The sequence below is a fragment of the Callithrix jacchus genome, chromosome 15, assembly GCF_049354715.1.
Source record: "Callithrix jacchus isolate 240 chromosome 15, calJac240_pri, whole genome shotgun sequence".
NCBI classification, from domain to species: Eukaryota; Metazoa; Chordata; class Mammalia; order Primates; family Cebidae; genus Callithrix; species Callithrix jacchus.
In genome coordinates this window covers 48,393,217-48,410,829 of record NC_133516.1, presented here as the reverse complement: position 1 = coordinate 48,410,829, position 17,613 = coordinate 48,393,217, and the positions used below count along the sequence as shown (strand labels likewise).

At 43.1% G+C, this 17,613-nt stretch overlaps 1 long non-coding RNA gene across 1 annotated transcript in view; it reads right to left on the bottom strand.

The window, feature by feature from the left end:
- The window catches only part of LOC144579431 (uncharacterized), a 35,588-nt gene extending 22,224 nt beyond the window's left edge, over window positions 1-13,364 (bottom strand). Inside the window, exon 1 of the long non-coding RNA XR_013526916.1 lies at window positions 13,239-13,364. This is a non-coding gene — a long non-coding RNA (uncharacterized LOC144579431). The remainder of the gene's footprint in view (window positions 1-13,238) is intronic.
- Window positions 13,365-17,613: the final 4,249 nt, after the last annotated feature.

Genomic DNA, 17,613 nt, shown 5'->3' with positions numbered 1-17,613 from the left:
GCTGTGTTGCCCAGGCTGGTCTTGAACTTCTGGCCTCCCAAAGTGCTGGGATTACAGGTGTGAGCCACCACACTTGTCCCAGGATCTGCATTTTTAATGAGCGCCATGTGTCCATACAACTCCCATGTACAATAGCTCTTAACAACTCCTGCCCTAAGCCATGGCCAGCCAGTTTCATCTTTGGGTTTCATCTGACCATCAGTCAAGTAGGTCAGGTTCCAAGAAGGAATCCCATTCATCTCTAAAGATGTAAAACTACAACTGGCATTTTAAATTATTAGAAGAGTAGCCTATGAAGATTAAGATTATTCCAAGAAGGAAATTTCTTTTAGAATTTTTCAACTTCATTAATTCAGTTGTAGTACTTTTCTCTTCAAAAAGAAAAAAAAATAGATTCTTTTCCACCATTGAAAATGACAGTCATTGTATTTTTGTAACCAATTTTGGCATAAATCATTTTAAAATCTTTTTTTTAATTACCCTTTATTGTTCTAAAAGATGATCGTAAAACTCTACAAAATTCTGTGCACTCATGTGGCCAGTCACCTAGTTATATCCAAATACCCAGATGTGTGACATTAGATAGACAAAACACAGGAACTGAAGATACAACTTCTATCTCAACCTAAAAGGGCCACAGAAATATTCTATTTTCCAAAAGCCTTTTAAACAATCCAGGGATGGGAGCTCTTGTGAAACATTTTTCATGTTTTACGTTTCCAAAGTTCCTTCAGCAACCCGGGTTTTTCAGAAGACTAGAGAGTTAAAGAATATGAATACTTCACCTGGGCCAGCCACACTTTTACAACTAGGCCAGTCTCATCAAGTTCCCACCAGGAAAACAATCAGAATTTCCACTCCACAGCAAAAGGAAGTAGAACTGGAAACAGTGTGAAGATTTTCTTCAAGAAAAGGTGGGGTTACTAAATAGCACGTAAGAGAAAAGAAATAAGAACATTTCAAATATAGAGTCCTAAAATCATTTTGAAAGAAGCATCTCTCTAAAAAATTGCAAATAGTAGAAATATTTTGTACTGAAAAACCAGGACCAGAGACATCCTATCAGTGGTTCACCAAGATTCCCCAAAGGCCCTATAATTTTAGGGAGTGGCCATCTGGAGATACAGAGGCTGACAGAGAAATTGTAGCTTTACCAGTGAGAGCTTTCAAAAAAGCCTGAGTTTCATAAACACACTATCAGACCTTCAACACTTCCCAGGCTATACCAGCATCATCAAGATCCAGAAAAAGTGGTGGCTCACATCTATAATCCCAGCACTTTGGGAAGCTGAGGCAGACAGATCACAAGGTCAGGAGTTGGAGACCAGCATGACCAACATGGTAAAACCACGTCTCTACTAAAAATACAAAAATCAGCCAGGTGTGGTAGTACTCGCCTGTGATTCCAGCTACTCAGGAGGCTGAGGCAGGAGAATCTCTTGAACCCAGGAGGCAGAGGTTGCAGCAAGCCAAGATGGACCACTGCACTCCAGCCTGGGCAACAGAGTGAGACTCTATCTAAAAAAAAAAAAAAGATCCAGAAATGCCCCAAGAACATAAAAAGTAACAACTATTGTGAGGTTCTATTGGGGGCTAGACACTGTAAAAGTCCTTCTTACGTGTTATTCTTCAAATCCTCACAACGCTGTACAATAGACACAATCCAAATTAAAACAACATAAAGCTCATTCATTTGTTTATTTCATAAATATTCACTGGGCACTTCTTACATCAGGAACTCTAGAATACAGAGGTTAAAAATGAAGGGGGTGGGGACTGCTAAGTAAAAGAAGCCTATCTGGAAAAGGTACCTATTGTGTGATTCTAATTATATGACATTCTGGAAAAGGCAAACCTATGGAGGCTGTAAAAATCAGTGGTTGTCATGTGTTCAGGACAAGGAAGAAGAGATGAATAGGTGTAGCCCAAGGGATTCTTAGGGCAGTGAAACTATTCCGTATGATGCTGTCATGGTGGGTGCCTGACATGAAACCTTTGACAAGGCCAGGTGCAGTGGCTCACGCCTGTAATCCCAGCACTTTGGGAGGTCGAGGCAGGTGGATCACAAGATCAGGAGATCGAGACCATTCTGGCTAACACAGTGAAACCCCATCTCTATTAAAAATACAAAACATTAGCCGGGCATGGTGTGCATACCTGTAGTCCCAGCTACTCGGGAGGCTGAGACAGGAGAATCACTTGAAACTGGGAGGTGGAGGTTGAGCCGAGATTGCACCACTGCACTCCAGCCTGGGTGACAGAGACTCCATGTCAAAAAAAAAAAAAAAAAAATTTGTCAAGAGCCATAGAATATACAGTACCAAGAGTGAGTCCTAAAGTTAACTATGACCTTTAGTTAATGATAATAATACATCAATACTGGCCCACCAACTGTAACAAATATACCACACTAACTCAAGATATTAGTAATAGAGGAAGCTGGGGGGAGGAAGTATATGGGAATTCTGTACTTTCTACTCCATTTTTCTGTTAGCCTAAAATTGTTCCCAAATATAAAGTCTATCAACTTAAAAAAAAAAGGCAAATGGAGGCCGGGCATGGGGGCTCACACCTGTAATCCCAGCACTTTGGGAGTCCAAGGCAGGCAGATCACAATGTCAGGATTTTAAGACCAGCCTGGCCAACATGGTGAAACCCTGTCTCTACTAAAAATACCAAAAAAAAAAAAAAATGAGCTGGGCATGGTGGTGCGCACCTATAATCCCAGCTACTTGGGAGGCTGAGGCAGGGGAATTGCTTGAACCAGGACCCAGGAGGTGAAGGTTGCAGTGAGCCGAAATCATGCCACTGCAACCCAGCCTGGGCTACAGAGTGAGACTCTGCCTCAAAAAGAAAAAGAAAAGGCCAGGCGCGGTGGCTCAAGCCTGTAATCCCAGCACTTTGGGAGGCCGAGACGGGTGGATCACGAGGTCAAGAGATCGAGACCATCCTGGTCAACATGGTGAAACCCCGTCTCTACTAAAAATACAAAAAATTAGCTGGGCATGGTGGCATGTGCCTGTAATCCCAGCTACTCGGGAGGCTGAGGCAGGAGAATTGCCTGAACCCAGGAGGCGAAGGTTGCGGTGAGCCGAGATCGCGCCATTGCACTCCAGCCTGGGTAACAAGAGCGAAACTCCGTCTCTAAAAAAGAAAAATGGGAATTGGGGGAACCACAGTGCCTACCATTACAAGGACTTTAGAGGCTGAGACAGATGCCAAACAAGGAAACAAAGATATAACGAGAGATATGTAATTAAGGAAACAAGGCAAATGATTGTGCCTGCATTGATGGAGGTTGGTCAGGGAAGGCCTCTATGAGGAGGTGACACTGAAGCAGAGACCTAAAGGAACCACCACACAACACAGGGGAAGAGTGTTGCACATGAAGGGAACAGCATGTGCAAAGACCTTGAGAAGGAAGGGAAATCTCCAAGCACAAAGAGGTTACACAGCTGACAACAGAGCTGAGATTTCACTTCACCTTTTGGTCCTAGCACCTTTCCTTTATAAGGCCACTGTCTTGAATGTCAAACCTCACTCTTTCAAATTCTGGATCCCCTTTCCTATGGCCTTGCTGGGTAGGTAAACATTACTTAAAATGGGAATAAATTCTTCCTTTGCCAATGGCAAAGTGTTCTGCCCACACTTCAATCAGCAGAGGAAATTCCAGCGCTTTGCTTTCCAGCTATCTTTAAATTCGGCGGGATGGGGAGGTGATGGGGGGGTGGGGTGGAAAGCTTATTTTGTCACTTGGAAAAAAGGGCATCTATTCATTTTCCAAAAACGCCCAACACATACTGCTCAAGTCTTCTTGGGCACATCTCTTTGCATTATGAGCAAAGCTCCTGTGGTCTTTATAAATATTTATGATACATGACTGACCATGTTATATATACTGTGCTGTGCTAATATTAGTCATGGCTGAGAGTCTTTCTGTGCTCAGAGCGTGGTGATCATGAATAAACGGAATGGCCTCCTAGCCAGGGGAGTGAAGACATTCACTGCCATTGTTCTGTGGGTCTGCTTAAAGAATTTGCACATACCCAAATCAAAATATGGGTACTCCTTTTTCCTGAAGAGAAAAAAAAAAAAAGAACATCCAGACTGTTTCAGTCCATATGCAAAAGCATTTCAGAACTGAAAACATGGCATGAGAAGAAGAAAGAGGTAAATGTGTTCTTTTCAATGGAAAAAACAGCTGTTTGGGTCAGATAGAAACCAGATGGGAGAGAAAGAATCAGAAGAGTAAAGCTGAAATGCATTCAGGAAAAAAACATCAGAGGCAAAATGTGCTCCCAAGTCAGAGGAGTGGTGACTCCCAGACTTTTCTTCCTGTGGTGCTGGACCACAGGGCTCAGAGGAATGAAGGCTCTTTCTCCAGGAACATGGAAGAAAAACTGAGGTGGATGCACCAAGTCATCTAAGAAACTGGAACTGGTCCCCAAAACAATTCAGTCTGTCTCCCCCCACATGGCCAGGTATCTCCATTAGAGACATTCAGAACTTGGCATGTCCTCTCACGGAGCCTTGGAGTAGAAGGATGTGTCTGTGTTCTCACCCAGCCCCGGTGCTGGCAGAAATAAACCAGGCAGGCAGACTTCAGGCCTTTTAAGCTTGTGTTTATAGGAGCTCTCCTTTGTCACGGTCCACCTGTCTTTTCACACGATTCTCCAGGGCGTATGGACTGGTGAACTCAGAGGCTCTGCTCCAGTCCCAGCTGCAGCAGCCACCTTGCCTGGCAGACACACGATAGAGGCTTCTGGTGAACGGTTCCCTCCGTGCCGTGTTGTGGCTTTCTCACACTAGTGGAGCGTATTATTTGAGCTGCCACATGCTGACCACAGGCTTCCACTTGCACCACATGCAGACCTCAAAGGAGACTTGCTCACGTGTGGGTTTCCCGCTGAGGCTTGCTGTGGTCCCGAGACCACGGCGTGGGTGCTGGCACAGCATCTAGCCACACAAAGCTGGAGACAAGCCTGCCTCTCTCCCCATTGAGTGAGCGTCCCAGGCTCAGACTCAGAGAGTCCAATCATCCACCTCATGTGACCAGTGTGGTTATCTTGCAGATTCTGCTTAGCATGATCCTAGCAGCTAACAATGTATTAACACACCACTCTAGGAAGAACAGTGTTAAGTAGACAGCTGGCCCCTGACCATGCCATGAAAGGACCGAGCTGTGCCCAGACTGCTCAGGTCTCTCCACCCACCCCCAATACCCCACCAGTCTGAAGTCAGCCCTGCTCAAAGTACAGTGTTTCTCAATGTGTATTAGGCATTCCAATCACCTGGGGGTCTTGTTCACAGGCAGATTCAGATTCCATCGCTTTGGGGAGGAGGCCTCAGATACTACATCCCCCTCTCACCCCCAGGTGATGCCAATGTCTGCAGATTGCAATTTGAACAGCAAGTCCTTAGTAAGTAAAAAAAGGAAGGCTCTTATAAAGCTAATTTGTCCCACCCTGCAGTCCATGGCTTTGAATGTGGCACAATACAAATTTGTAAACTTTCTTAAAACATTATGAGTTTTTTTGTGATTTTTTTTTTTTTTTTTTTAGTTTATCAGCTATTGGTAGTGTTATTTTATTTTACGTGTGGCCCAAGACAATTCTTCTTCCATTGTGGCTTAGGGAAGCCAAAAGATCAGGACACCCCTATTATGATAGCACAGGCTGCTTTCACAAAGCTCTATAATCTTAAGCCAATCTAAATATCGCTGAGCTTTGGTTTTCACATTCATAATATGGTGATTATAATATCTATCTCACAGGGTGCTTGCAAATATCAAGTAGAATAATTTATATAAAAAGCTTGTTATAAATAGGATCTTTGCAGTTAAAAGTAAGACAACTTCAACTTCAACTTGTTTAAACAGAAAAAATAAAAGAAACTTACTGGCTCTCATAAACTGGAAAGTTTTGGAGTGTATCTGGCTGGCTTCAGGCATAGCTGGATCCAGTTACTCAAATTATTTCTTCAAGATGTTTGCTTGCTCTTGCATCTTCCCTCTCAGTTTCTCTCTCTGTCATCTGTTTCTTGCTCCTGCTCCTCTCGCTACCTTCCTCATTCTTTCTCGTTTAGGGCTCTGCTCTTTTCTGCGTTGCCTTCACATGCAGGCAGGCTCTCTCAAATACTATGAGAAACACGGTGGTGAGGAAATGTCTTCTATTAGAGGCCAGAGACCTGCATTCTAATCCAAGTGTTGCCACTAACTGGCTTTGAAACTTTAGTCTGATCTGGTTAACCTCCTAGTGGCTTACTTTCCCCATCCATAACATGAGGGTTGCCATCAATCATCTCACAGGCCTCTTACAGCTCAAAGGTCTCAGTTACTATGATTTGTTCCTGATGATAGGACACCATTCAGGGGCACTCACATTTTAGCAGAGACTGTCTGGGATGGCAATGATTTGATACAATGAATGAGCCACCAGCAGCCAAAATGTAATAAGGATATTTGCATAAAGGAAACCAGGAATCTCTTTCTAAGCCTGCTGAACATCACTTCATGTGGACACTCACCTAATTGTGGTATTTTGAATTTGCTGTTCAAGTCTTTCGAAACTGTGGCTTTGATGCCTGTGTTAACATGAGGGCAGAAAGCAAGGCTGGGTGCCCACACTCTAGCCCACTTTCCTCCAACCAGTGGCTTTCCACCTTGTCTCCTACCAATGACTCTGGTCCTCTATTATGATGACTTGGCAAGCCCTTCCATGGCCCCCAGTCAGATTTGTTTCAAGCCTACCTGACCGTCAACAACTCTAGCCTCCAAAGTGTTTCTAACCTGTAGGTCTCCACCAACACTTCTCTGTCCTATTTCCCATCTCTTCGAACTCCTACACCCCAAGGGGCAGATACTACATTCAATAAACTGTAGATTACTAATAGATACATACCCTGGAAAGCAACATATGTGTGTGAATAAAAATTCATGCTAAACTCAATAACCAAGGCAAAACTAAAATATACCTGATTAAATCACTTTCTCTTTTCTCTCTCTCTCTCTCTCTCTCTGATTTTTGTTTTTTGAGACAGGGTCTCACTCTGTTGCCCAGGTTGGAATGGAATGCAATGGCACAATCACAGCTCACTGAAGCCTCAAACTCCCAGGCTCAGATGGTCCTCTCACCTCAGCCTCCAGAGTAGCTGGGACCACAGGAGTCCATCACCATTCCCAGCCAATTTTTGGGTTTTTTTTTTGTTGTTTTTTTTGTAGAGACGGGGTTTCACCATGTTGCCCAGGCTGGTCTCAAACTTCTGAGCTCAAGCAATCTGCCTGCCTTGGCTGCCAAAGTGTTGTCATTACAGGCATGAGCCCCTACACCTGGCCAAATTATTTTCAAGCAGCAGTTCCAAGGGAAAGCACTCGATCCTAGTTATAAATTAGCAGAGGAATTCCTATGAGGGACTAACACAGAATGAAGAACAACCACTTAAAAGGCTGGCTGTTACATCAATGCCGGTGTGCTCTTCACAGGGACTTTTTGTTAAGCCCTTGGGAGAAGATGACCCTGCAGGGTAGAGTTGACTAGTTTTCCCATGTGTGATGCTGTCCATGTAGCATAAAATGAAGCCGAGAGTTGTCAGGCACCATAGGTAGCCAAAGTTGTTCATTTAAGTCACTTGCTTGATTTCAGCAGTGGACATTTGCATCGTCACAAAGTCCTATCATTTTTACATCCCAGATTCGCTCAGATCTAACATACTCTTCTTCACCACTGCCCCCAGTCTTGAGTTGGATCACCATCACCTCTGGACCTACCTCATCTTTATGCCTTCAACCCTCTAATCCATTCTGCCTTCAACCCTCTAATCCATTCTGCCTTCAACACTCTAATCCATTCTGCCTTCAACCCTCTAATCCATTCTGCCTACACAGCCATTAGACATGACCTTTCCAACACACGAAGCTCATGGTGTGATACGGTTTGGCTGTGTCCTCACCCAAATCTCATCTTGAATTCCCACATGTCATGGGAGGGGCCTGGTGGGAGGTAATTGAATCATGGGGTCAAGTCTTTCCCATGCTGTTCTCCTGATAGTGAATAAGTCTCATGAGATCTGATGGTTTTATAAAGAGGAGTTCTCCTGCACAAGTTCTCTCTCTTTGCCTGCTGCCATCCATGTAAGATGTGACTTGCTTCTCCGGCCTTCCTCCATGATTGTGAGGTCTCCCCAGCCATGTAGAACTTTAAATTCATTAAACATCTTTCTTTTGTAAATTGCCCAGTCTTGGGTATGTCTTTATCAGCAGCATGAGAACAGACTAATACATGGTGCTACTTCAGGGCCATTCCATCAGCACCAGGTTGCAAAGGTCTCAGCCTGGCTTCCTGGATCCTTCATGTTCTGCCTCCTGTCTATCTGCCAGACTCATCTGTCTTCCTCTGCTGGCCCGCTCCTTCACTTCTCTCCCATCTGAAACATTTTTAGCCCTTCCAAATGCCCCACGATCTTTGCCTAGCTATTCTTTCTCATTCTTCAGATCGCAGCACATCTTTCACAAATACTTCTTGGTCTTTCCAGCCTGTCCTTTCTCTGTGTCCATATCATATCACTTCTCAAACCATCTTAGAATTGCCTCTGAACTCACCAGCCTGCTCTGTTGAACTCAGCTTCATAGCTGCAGAGCTCTGCCCGCTTTGCTGCTTCCCTGGCTGGCCACACGATCCTGAACAATCACTCCATTCCCCGGTGCCTCAGTTTCCTCATTGCTAAATAGGATTCATAAAGGTGCCTACTTCATAAAAATATTGGGCAGTAAGGGAGAAGATTCACTAAGAGCTCTTTCACTGTGTTATGCACATAGCAAGTGTGAATAACAATTATTATTATTGCCATGAATAGTGTTATTGATTAGGACGGGAATTTTTTCTGTCTTACTCACTGTTTTATTCTCCACACCCAGCTCAAAGTCTGGCACAGAGTAAATGATCAGTAAACATTTGTGGGATGAATGAATGAACGTCAAATTATCTGGTTTTGTCCTGTTCACAGTTCTGTTGGGTCTTCACTTGATTTAGGTCTGTGAAGACGAAAAGAACCAATTATGCTGGCACCTCCCCAGTTTGTTTGCTCTGGTGTTTTTTCCATTTACTCTGTGAGGAGAAGGATTTCATTTTATGAAGAAGGGAGGAGGGGGAGCCTTGTTCCAAAGGCCTGTTTGTTCTCATTATTAATTTTCCTCTCCTCTTCCAAGTAGAGTTTGAATGATTTGAATGTGCACTCATCTGGAAAGGCACCCTCATTCTCTCGTTTCATGCCTGGCTGCAATTAAAGTCAAAAGCAAAATTTAAAAATGCAACTTTATTATAAAGTGAAAGAATTGTTGATCCAGGGACTGGCCTATAATCTCACAACATTACCCCCCCCCCAAAAAAAAAAACAGTAAAGAAGAATAAGAAAAAAATATACCAACCTGCCAACTTGTGGGCTTGGTCTTGCCAATGGAGACTCAAAACTCCAGAATCAATAACTCGGTTAACTTTGTTGGTTTCTAACGCAATTATAAGCACTGGAAAATTGCCCAAATGCTCAAAAATGAACTAAGGTTCTACTTTAGAACATCCCCACCCCCTTTTCTAAAGAAATACTTGAGTGATAAAAGCAAAATAACTGAACGGGGTGGGGCTCAGCAGTTTTCAATGTCAGATCAGAGAGCTGTGGAATTTCAGAGCTGGAAGGAAGCTCAGAGGTCATCTCAAGGCCATTTTATAGATGTGATAACTGAGCCCCAGAGAAGGAAAGAACTTATCCAGATTCACACAGTGGCCACGAATCTTGGGGAATCTCCATCTTGATCTGTTCATTTCTGCAAGAAATATTTAACTGAGATCCTATTTGGGGCCAGCAGTGTGCTAAGTGTGACAAATTCATTAGTATATCAAACAGATGTGTTCTCTGCCCTTGTTGAACTCAACATTCTACAGGGGATTCACACAGTTGACGAGTAACCCAACAACAAGTATATAATCAATGGCCAGAAGGAAACAGATTGTTGTGATAGAGAGCTGCTTATATTTAGTGGTCAGGAAGACAACTCTGAGAAGGTAATATTCTCAGCTTCAGCTGAGTCCTGGGAAAAGAGAGCTAGTTCAAAGGCCCAGAGACAGGGAAGAGCTTGGCAAAGTCAAGAAACTATAGGGAGAAGAATGCGGCTGGAGCATAGCAGGTGACGTGGCATCCACATCCTTAAAGTGGGATATGATAGCACTTGCCAGCCCCTTTCTCCAAACAGCGATCCCACTAGCCTCTGGCAGGAAAAGAAAAAGCTGAAACCCAGCCTCTCACCCCCTCTTTTCTGAGAGCTGGGAAACCTGTATCCACTGAACACAGACCTGTTCAACTTCCTTGGGAAAGTAATTTTCCTTCACAAGCAAGGGAAGAGTTTGACCAGACTTATTGACAGCTTCCAAATCAGGGGAAAACCATGCCAAGGAGAGCATGGCTCCAATGAGGAGAGTCTGGAGAGGAAGTTCTGGTGTGGCAAAGTGGTTAAGAGCAGACACCATGGAGTCACATACCCTGCGGGAGAGGCCAGGTTTGACCATCATGGAGCTAGGCAAGTTGCCCAAACTTTCTGAGCTGCAGTTTTCTCCTCTGTAGAATGGGTACCTTGGAGTGGAGTTGGAGGAGATAGAGGAGATCATGCTAATAAAGTATGTAGCGCCTTTCGAGCTCTCACTTGGAGCTACCTGCTACCGCTGGCTTCCTTGGGCATGCACACCAACTGCCTGTGTGAGCATTGCAGCTCCCTTGTCCCAGCACCGGCCCTGGTTCCACAGCCCCACTCCATCATCCTGCCTCCCACAGTGACCCACCAAATACCCACATGAACCGAAAGCCTGCACTTTGAGGCCCAAGGACCATTTGGCTTAAGACCCCATAGGATGCATGCCCACACGACGCTCCAAATTCAACAGCAGAAGACAGACGACCTCACCAGAATTAATAAGATAAATTGCACTGTTTTTGTTTAAACACCGATGAGGTGATGTCTGGTTTTTATTAACTATCATAAGTAAATTATTAGTTCATACCAGAAACAAAAGTATAAACATGACCATATGATAAACATGGTTACTCAAATGGTCTGTGAATTGCATGAAGGGCACAAAGGGGACATGGGTCTGGGACCCATAGGGTTAACTGGCTTAGGCCTCAGTTGCAATGAAATCCCAGCAAACTGGTATTCTGGATGTCAGGGAAGTAGGGTGTTCCTCTGCTCTACTCCTCACAGCCACCACCCGATACCCTCAAAAAGTCCTTGACTCCATTGCTCAACAATGAATAACAACAATGATGATAATTATAGCAATAATAATACTTATAGAGCACTTCTGCGCTAGGCCCCCTTCGCCCACCATAGCAGCCATGAGCCACATGGGGCAAGTGAACACTAAAACTGTGGATCATCAAAATTGAGACAAGTTATACGTATAAAATATACACTGGACTCCAAAGATACACTATGAGAAGTACATATGCAATATCTTAATAATTTTTATATGGATTGTATGTTGAAATAATAATACTTTGAATATGTTGAGTTAGGTAATACATATTATTAAAATTAATTTCATCTGTTTATTTTTTAATGTGACTACCAGAAATGCTTACTTATGCGGTTCTCATCGTTTTGCCAGTGAACAGTGACTAAGTGCAAAGCACGGCACATGCATTATTATTTTCTTTTTTCTTTTTCTTTTCTTCTACTTTTTCTTTTAAGCAGAGTCTTTCTCTGTCTCCCAGGCTGGAGTAGAGTGGCACAATCTCAGCTCACTGCAACATCTGCCTCCCAGGCTCAAGCAATTCTCCTTCTTCAGCATCCCAAGTAGCTGGAATTACAGGCACGTGGCATCATGCCTGGGTAATTTTTGTATTTTTGTAGAGACAGGGTTTTACCATGTTGTCCAGGTTGGTCTCGAGCTCATGGCCTCAAGTGATCCTTTTGCCTCGGCCTCCCAAAATGCTGTGATTACAGGCATGAGCCACTATGCCCTGACAACATGCATTATTTTCTTCTAGACCCCCAGGAAACCCTTTAGGTAGGGACAATTATTACCCCATTTTACAGAAGATAATACTGACATTTAGTAGTTCTGACTTTAATCCCTCAAGGCCTAGCAATTGTTACGGCGTCCTTCCCTGAATTTTCCCCTCTGAATTCTATTTCATTCTCAAGGCTTAAAACTCTGTAACCCTCCTCTCCCTGGAAGCCTCACAGTTCTCTTACCTCCCCTATTTCAATATCTCTCTCTGTCTCCCTCCTTCAAATGTTTGACCATAATACTTGTAACCTGTACCAAACAATAACATACTTAAATGACATCTGCAGTCTTCACATTCTTGCTATTCCACATTGGTTGGCTCTTTTGTGTGTAAAATATTATGTTCTCATACACGGTTTTTCAAACTATGGGTTATAACCCAATCATTAGTGGGATGTGAAACCAATTTGGTGAGCCATAGCAAAAAACATTTTTTTAGCTGAAATAGAAGAGCATAGAAGAAAACAGAACAGGAAAAAAACGTGTATTGTTTCCTAAAACTTTTGTATGTGTGTACTGGGCCATGACATAATTTACGTTTCCAGCTAATGCATGCCAGGCTTTAAACCCAGGTGATGGGTTGATTGGTGCAGCAAACCACCATGGCACACGTTTACCTATGTAACAAACCTGCACATCCCGCATATGTAACCCAGAACGAAAAACTAAATTAAAAATAAGAATGCTTTTCTGACTCTGAGGCTTAGTCCAAAAAAGTTTGAGAAAAGCAATGCTAGTGGCTTAGAGCGTGGGTGCTGGTGCCTGAGTTTGAATTCAGGTTATTGCTGGCCAGCTGTGGGACCTTCTCCAAGTCTCAGTTTCCTCATCTGGAGGGGCTTGTGAAACCAGAGTGCTGGGCCCCACTCTCAGAGTTTCTGATTCAGCAGGTCTTGAAGGAGGTCTGAGAATGCGCGTTTGTAACAAGTTCCTGGGAGACGCTGATGCTTCTGGTCAGGAAACCAATTTGAAAAACCACTGGTGGCATGCTGAAGAATATGGGCTCCATTAGATGGACCTAGCCTAAACTCCACATGGTGCTGGGATACATACCTGCTCTGCAAACTCAGACGTCAAATCTAATTACATGTTTTAAGCTAGTCTGTGCTTTAATGGCAGGACGTTCTGTATCATTCTTTTAAGACCTCTCCCAACACGCAAAACTGACCAAGAACCCCAGAATCTTACCGAGTCCGTGAGGATTTTACTACCCCTCTTCCCCAGGCCAGAGAAACTGCACTCATCAGTTACTACTGCCATTGTTTCCCACTAACGCCGGGCGCGCTGTTGAAGACTGGCGCCGCACCACTGCTTGTGGATGGAGCGTTGATTACTGGGTTGTCCTCACACATCCGGGCACCTGCGGAAGCTCATTGAAGTCTCATTGAGGCTTTTAACGTTACGGTTTTTTTCCCCCGTTACACTCTCATACTCAGCCTTTTTTTTTTTTTTTTTTTTTAAACCAAAGCACATCCACAGTGCTACCAGCGCTGGCACTCGGAAGTTCACATCGTCACATGCACACTGCGCCCAAACCAGCCCACCCTTATGTATTCTCAGCCCTTTGAGTCGAATCTAATCGTTAGTAAGGCCGTCCCAGGGAAGTTTTATTTTAGGTACTTCGACCCCCCAGTCTCGCCATTCTGAAAGACTCCCGGGAATCTTGGGGGAAAGAGATTTGAGGCAATTTCCACAAACAGAAGTATCAGCTCTCCCCAGGTACCAGCTCTACATAACAAAGGGTGAGGGAGCTTTTGGTAAACCACTCAAAAGAACAAAAAAGTATTCTTCATTCTCTTTATTATGACAATTGACCCTATTTATGGTTTCGTTTGCAAGTAAAAGGAACTTTTCAAGGACCTTTTCCTGACCTGGCTGATCTACTCTAGAGACTTCTAGCCACTACTTGGGTTTAATTTTTGCTTTGTCAAGCACTTAACCCATCCTCAGTTTAGACTTATAATATACAATCTGCACATAAGTACTCATTAGTGGATCATCAAAACAATTTAGGAGATTGCAACCATACTTTTTTTAATGAATTAAAATAGAAAGTAAAATTATTTTGCATGTATTAGAGAATTGATTCATGAAAACTTGTACTACTTATGTACAAAAATGTGCCTATACTAGATCAAGATTTAAAATGATTTCTCACTGTGGGGCAAAGTCAAAAAGTTTGTGTAGTGCTTTCTGCGAAAGAGATGTCTTTTTGCTCTTTTGTTTGGCTTTCTCTTCATCCTTTCGGCTGAACTCCAGGAAGCCTTTTTTGGCCCCCTCTTCCTATTTAGAAGCCCAGCTTTCAAGCTTCCAGAAAATCCTGTGTGTCTCTAAGAACACTTGCCAGGTTGTTTTGCAAGAATCTGTGTAAGTACTCCGAGACCCTCCCCTTCACTCATTCACCCCCATAGACCTTGAGTTCCTTGGGGACAAAGACTGGGTCTTAATCTCCATTGTATTCTGAGCATGGAGCATACAAAACACTTGGTACAGTAAATATTTGCTAAATGTACCAACCTGCCCTTATGAATTGTTGCCTTTGGCACCTTTCAGATGCCACCTTATATATAAACTTTTCTCCAACCTTGCATTGGGTCACTCGGTGCACATTTTCATAGGTCATCTGTTTTGCCTAGTGGAATTTAAACCCCAGGAAGACGCAGAGATCACCTCTTATCATTCTTTGTATCTTGAGTCTTCTGAGAAAATTTGTTAATACCAGTTAACTGATGGGTAGTGATGCTGAGCAAGAGATTAGTCCTATCTCAGCTTGTTCCAGAAAATATTTAAGGGGCTTGACAGGATACATTAAATTAAGCAACGTAAGTTAAAAGCCAATGAAAACTTCTAAGAATTTTCACCAAAAGATCAATCTATGCATGAAGATTCTGCTACAAGAGTGTTTATTATATATTTTTTTTGTTTTAAAAAAGGGAACATTTAGAAACAGCTTAACATTCAACAATCTTATATTGATTGAATAAATTATGGGACATCTATAAGACAGAAGACACTTAATTACATAGAAAGATGTGCATGATGCAGTAAGTGGGAGGAAGGGAAGGACCGTTATAAAACACTATATATGATATAATCTCATTTTGTATTAGGTTGGTGCAAAGGTAATTGCGGTTTTTGCCATTAAAGGTAATAGCAATAATAGGCCAGGGGCTGTGGCTCACACCTATAATCCCAACACTTTGGGAGGCCGAGGCAGGTGGATCACTTGAGGTCAGGGGTTGGAGACAAGCCTGGCCAACATGGTGAAACCCCCGTCTCTACTAAAAATACAAAATTATTCAGGCTCGGTGGCACACGACTGTAATTCCACCTGCTTAGGAGGCTGAGGCAGGAGAATCACTTGAACCTGGGAGGCAGAGGTTTCAGTGAGCCAAGATGGCACTAATGCACTCTGGCCTGGGTGACAGAGCAAGACAATCCCCCCCCCAAAAAAAGTAATGACAATAACCACAATTACCTTTGTACCAACCTAAAAAATATGTATATACTGTGGGTTGGGTGGGGTAGGGAGAAAAAATACCAAAATATAGATGGTGTTCTCTCTGGGTATGACTAGGTGATTTGTATTCATTTTGTGTTTACTTTTCTGTGTTTTATACATTGTTAAAGATTTTGTTTGCACAAAGTATCATTCTTTAGTAAGGGTAGGGTAGGGATTTTTTTTTTAAGTAGGTAAGCCAAAAGAAAGAAAAATACAAGTAGAAAGCTAAGAATGAGGCTTGTTTCAAAAGCAAACACCATATAAACCTAAATAAGCAAGTCACAAATTTGACTCTGAGGTTTCCAGCAATTCACACAGAAAGGGAATCAGGACAGGGTCTCTAACTCACACTGTTCAGGAACAACAAGGCTTTTCCTGATACAGAGGAGCAGGAGGACATTCTGAAATGTAAGAAATAACATCCTCAACAAGATCTTGTCATCGAGGTGAGTTTCCTGGAGTTGGCTTGGAATAGAGCAGGCTCTAAATTAGACTACCATGTTCCCTGCCATTATTATTATTATTTGGTAGAGGCAGTATCTCACTATATTGCCCGGCTTGGTCTCGAACTCCTGGCCTCAAGCAATCTTCCTGCCTGGGCCTCCCAAAATGCTGAGGTTACAAGCAAAAGCCACCATACCACCTGGCCTCTGTGCCTTTCTCCTAAGGATGGCTTTAGGCAAGGTATTTAATTCCTCACTAATTATCTCTATTTAATAGTGGTGAATTAATTACTTCATATCTAAATAATAGTGATTATTAAAGCTGCAATGAGTAATTGTGGTGATTAACCCATCCTAGGCTCAGGCCAGGAGCACCATTCCTGAGGAGTGGTCTCCTAGGCCTAGCACTGCTTCTGGGCCAGGAGACAACTCAGTGACTCACCTACATTTCCACTTCTGGTTCATCCAGGTGTGCAAAGGCAAGAAGCCAGAAAGACTTAATTGTTTAAACATTATCTCCTATATAAAGCCCAAACTGCCCAATAAAACCTAAGTAGTAATTTTTTTTTCATAGCTAGGACACAGAGACACATAGAGAAAAGAAAGCAAAAACCTGCAGAAACGGATTTGGTCTCTGAGAAAATTTCCCTCTCTGGATTCCCAGGCCTTCTCCAATGAAAGCATTTGGAGTCTGAGTTCTTCTGACACCTGCCTCTCGGTATGCCTGGCACTGCACTAGGTGCTGGGCTACAAAAGTGAATGTAGGCAGATGAGAGAAGTTCCCTCTGGGGGAACAACTGGATGAACAGATCATTTCGGTATCATAGTTAGAGAGGGTACAAGAAACTAGGGGAATATAAAAAGATCCTTATCCAACCTTACGGGTCAGGGAAGGCCACCTGGAGAAGACGGTATCTAAACTTGGTCTTGAAGGAATACATGGTTCAGGAGAATTGAGAAAACGGTACAGGTCATTCAAAGGAAGCAAAGGTATGCTCTATGCTGGGGAACTACAATCATCTCCTTATTACCAGAGCATAAACTTCCTAATAGGATGGAGGTGGAACAGAAGAGGTAAATTGAGACCAAGTCATGGAGGGCCGTGGATGTAGCACTAAAGACAGTATTTGATTCCTTAGACCTGGCCCAGACTAGGCAGCTGGTGTGAATTAATGCACTGGCTCAGGGACAAGAGAAGACGGTGGGGACTGTGGCAATCAGGAGTGCACTTGAGTCAGTACTCCTATTGCCAGATCTTTCCATTGTTCAAAAGAGGCCAAGATCCAGATCCTTATATACAACTCTCCCTCATGGGAAACATTGGTGACTCATTCAATTTTAAAATAGAGAGAATAACCAGCAAGGGGAAAGCCCCATACTGTGTCAGTGAGCCTGATTTAACCTGAGGGCCAGATTTGGCCTATAGGGCTACCATGTTGCCACTTCTGCCTTAGAAAGTAAAGACTTAAATGTAAAAGTCAAAACTATAAAAACCCTAGAAGAAAATCTAGGCAATACCATTTAGAACATAGGCACAGGCAAAGATTTCAGGACAAAAATACCAAAAGCAATAGGGACAAAAGCAAATATTGACAAATGGGATCTAATTAAAGAGCTT